Genomic DNA, 4350 nt, shown 5'->3' with positions numbered 1-4350 from the left:
CCACAAATTTGAGATTAGTGCCTCCTTTGGGAAAACAGAGAGAGAGGTTGTCAACACTCAGCCTGGTGTGTTTCAAGATCCAGAGAAGACAGATATGCTTAAGAATGCTGCCACAAGAAGCAGCAAGAAGATGGAGCAAGAAGATGGAGCAGGTGTACCCACAGAAAGTCTGAGCTAGCCTCGGTACCTCTCTCCCGAACACAGTAAAGACTGGAAGAGGTGACAGCTATTTCATGCAAAGAGAGTAATGCAAAACTAGGAGCATGAAAAACAAGGAAATATATCAAAATCTCTTAAAAAGATCAAAATAATCTCCCAGTAACTGGATCCCAAAACATGGAAAATTTTAATTTACTTAAAAAAGAATTCAAAGTAGCTTTTTTAGGGAAACTCAGTGAACTAAAACACAGAAAGACAATTCAATGAAATCATAAAAAGCAGTATACAAGCAAAATGAGAAGCTTAACAGAGACAGAAAACACAAAAAAGAACCAAACAGAAATTCTGGAGCTGAAGAATATAATGAATGAACACAAGGATGGGAGCCTGGTAGGAGGTTTTTGGGCACAGGCAGCCCACCTGTTGGTGTGTCCAGATGGAGCAGCATGCCAGCCATTCCAAAGGAAAAGCCAAAGTGGAAAGTGATGCCATCCCTCTGTGTTGAGCCAAACTTTCCCCTAACTTTATTAATCTTCAAGCATGTTCCCCACCAACCACTTTCTTGAACATCCAGAGAACAAAGCTGCCCTCAGGACTTGACCACAAGCCCAAGGAATGCCTGGGACTCCTAGAATGTATGTATGCAATCTCCATTCAGACCCAGCCCTCCCAACAATAGATGGCTATTTTGGAAAATTTACAAGCATCCATGACACAACTAGCTCCTGAGAGGAGAAGCAAGAAGTCTTCTCTCCCAGTCTTATCCTGCAGTTTGCTGTTAAGTCATCTGCCTCAGTTCAGTAAATGAATTCTGGGGGCGGAAAAAAAGAGAATATAATGAATGAAATGACAACTGCAATAAAAAGTACTAAGAACAGGCTTAATTCAGCAGAAGAAAGAATCTGTGACACTGAAGACAGGAACTTTGAAATAATCCAGTCAGAGGACAAAAAGGGAAAAGGAATGAAAAGAAATGAAGGAAACCTACATGATCCGTGGTACACAATCAAAAGAAATACTCTCAGTTAACCAGATTCCCAAAGGAGAAGAGAAAGAAAAGGGGCAGAGAAATTAAAGATATAATGCTGGGTGGCTCAGTCCATTAGGGCACCAACTCTTGATTTCAGTCCAGGTCATGATCTCAGGGTCCTGGGATTGAGCCCCATGTCTGGCTCCATGCCTGGTGGGGGTCTGCCTGAGAGTCTCTCCCTCTCCCTCTGCCACCCTCCCACTCGCATGTTCTCTCTCACTCTCTAGCTCTCTCAAATAAAATAAAATAAAATAAAATAAACCTTTTAAAAAGAAAAAAAGAATGGCTATGAACTACCCAAATCTGGGGAGAAATGGATATCTAAGATCATGAAGCTCATAGGTCACCAAAGAAAACCAACTTGAGATCCTCTCCAATATGTATTACAGTAAAACTCAAAAATCAGACAAAGGAAAAATCATAAAAGCAGTAGGAGGAAAAAAAAAACTTATAACTTACAAGAAAACCCCCATTAGGCAATCAGTGATTTCTCAGGAGAAACCTTACAGGCCAGGAGAGAATGGGATAATATATTCAAAGTGCTGAAGAAGAAGGAAAAAAAAAAAAACTGCAAACCAAGAATAAAGGAGAGATAGATTCCCAGAGAAACAAAAGCTGAGGGAGTTTACCACAAGAGCTGCCTTAAAAGTAATGTGGAAGGGTGTTTTGCAAGCAGAAATAAAAGGATGCTAACTAGTAAGATGAAAACGTACGGCAATACACAACACACTGACAAAGGTAAGCATATAGTCAAATTCATAATACTCTACTACTGCAAGATGGTGGAATGTTAAGCACTTAACTCTAGTTAGCCTTTTAGAAGGTTAAAGGACAAGAGTATTAAAAATAAATATGGCTAAAATAACTTGTCAATGAACACAGTATAAAAAGAGCTGAATTCTGACATCAAAAATATGAAAGGAGGAGAATAAAAGGGTAGAACTGTTGTATGCACCTGGAATAAAGTTATCATCATAAAATAGAGTATTATAACTATAAAATATTTTATGTGATTCTCATGGTAACCAGAAAACAAAAATCTACAGTACATTCAAAAAGGATAAAGAGAAGGGAATCAATGAAAACCACTACATAAAACCATTAATTCACAAAGGAAGCATCAAGGTAGAAAAAAAGGAGTAGGAGGACTATAAAATAGCTAGAAAACATAAGATGGCATTAGTAAGCCCTCACATATCAATAGTTACTCTAAATGTAAATGGACTGAATTCTCCAATCCAAAGGCACAGAGTGGCTGAATGATTTTTTTTTTTAAGATTCTATCCATCTATTAATGAGAGACATAGAGAGAGAGGCAGAGACATGACAGAGGGAGAAGCAGGCTCCCGGTGGGGAGCCTGATGTGAGACTTGATCTCAGGACCCCAGGATCACGACCTGAGCCAAAGGCAGATGCTCAACCACTGAGCCATCCAGGCACCCCAGAACGATTTAAAAAAACAAAAACAAAATTTAATTATATGCTGCCTACAAGGATACACTTCCATTTCAAGGACCCACATAGATTCACAGTGAAAGCATGGGAAAAATATTCCATGTAAGGAGAAGTCAGAATAAAGTAGGGATAGCTATACTTACAGCAGACACAGTAGACTTTAAGAAAAAATTGCAACAAGAGACACAGAAGGTCATTATACCATTATAACGGAGCCAATTCATCAAGAAGATCTAACAATCATAAACATAGATGCTCCCGCATCAGAGCACCTAATTATATTAAGCAAATGGTGTCAGACCTGAAAGGAGAAAGAGATAACACTGATAATATTAGGGGACTTCAACACTCCACTTCAGCAATGGATAGATCATCCAGACAAAAAAATCAACAGTGAAACACTGAACCCTTCTGCACTGTTGGTGAATGATCCAGCAATCTCACTTCTGGGTATTGACCCAAAGGAAATGAAAACAGGATCTCAAAGAGATATGTGTACTCCCATGTTCTCGGCAGCATTATTTACTATACCAAAGACAGGGAAGCAACCTAGTGTCCACCAAAGGATGAATGGATAAAGATATATATATCATAAAAAAGAAGGAAATTCCACCATTTGTGACAAAACAGGTGGACCTTGAGGGCACCATGCTACATGAAAAAGTCAGAAAAGCAGGGGATCTTTGGGTGGCTCAGCAGCTTAGCACCTGCCTTTGGCCCAGGGCACGATTCTGGAGTCTCAGGATCGAGTCCCACATCAGGCTCCCGGCATGGAGCCTCCTTCTTCCTCTTCCTGTGTCTCTGCCTCTCTCTCTCTCTCTCTCTCTCTCTCTCTCTCTCTCTCTCTCTCTCTCTGTCTATCATAAATAAATAAATCTTTGGGGAAAAAAAAGTCAGAAAAGCAAAGCCAATGCTGTGGAATCTAAGAAACCCAAATGCGTAGAAACAGAGTAGAAAGGTAGTTACCAGAGACTGCGGAGTGGGGAAAACTGGGAGATGTTGGTCAAACTCCCATTTAGAAGACCAGTCAGTTCAGATGATCTAATAAACAGCAAGGTGATTATAACAAATAATCCTGTGGTTTATACTTGAAAGTTGGTGAAAGAACAGGTCTTAATTTTTCTCACCACAGAAATGAAATGGACACTAACACTATGTTGGAAATCATGTTGCAATACATAAGTGTATCAAATTAACATGTTGTATGCCTCAAATTTACATAATGTTATAAGTCAATGCTATCTCAAGAAAGCCACAAAGAGAAAAACGTTTCATATGTTGCTTCTCCTTTGGTAATGCTAAAACGTTTTAACCAAAGTTGGTGATTTGGATAATCTTATTCAAAATGTATGATTAGGTAACCATTGCGAGCCAGATACTATGTTCAATGCAAATTATACAAAATAGGGCAGCCTGGGTGGCTCAGCAGTTTAGCACCGCCTTCAGCCCAGGGCATGATCCTGGAGACCTAGGATCGAGTCCCATGTCGGGCTCCTTGCATGGAGCCTGCTTCTTCTCCCTCTGCCTGTGTCTCTGTCTCTGTCTCTCTCTTGTCTCTCATGAATAAATAAAATCTTTTAAAAAAATTATAGAAAATAGAATGGCATATTCCATTGAGTATCGATTACAAGTGGGGTTGTTTTTACAAATCCATGAAATTAAGGGGAAATATAATTAAGTGACTTTTGCTCATACTGGAGAAGTGA

The 4350-nt window shown here is 39.5% G+C and overlaps 1 pseudogene; it reads left to right on the top strand.

Annotated features, from left to right (window-relative positions):
* The first annotated feature begins 595 nt into the window (after window positions 1-595).
* LOC129495422 (TSSK6-activating co-chaperone protein-like) lies at window positions 596-967 on the top strand (annotated as a pseudogene).
* The last annotated feature ends 3383 nt before the right edge of the window (window positions 968-4350 follow it).

This window comes from Nyctereutes procyonoides, unplaced genomic scaffold (genome assembly GCF_905146905.1).
Source record: "Nyctereutes procyonoides isolate TBG_1078 unplaced genomic scaffold, NYPRO_anot_genome, whole genome shotgun sequence".
Lineage (NCBI taxonomy): Eukaryota > Metazoa > Chordata > Mammalia > Carnivora > Canidae > Nyctereutes > Nyctereutes procyonoides.
The sequence above is the reverse complement of the archived record's forward strand: the minus strand, read 5'-3'. Positions and strand labels throughout refer to the sequence as shown.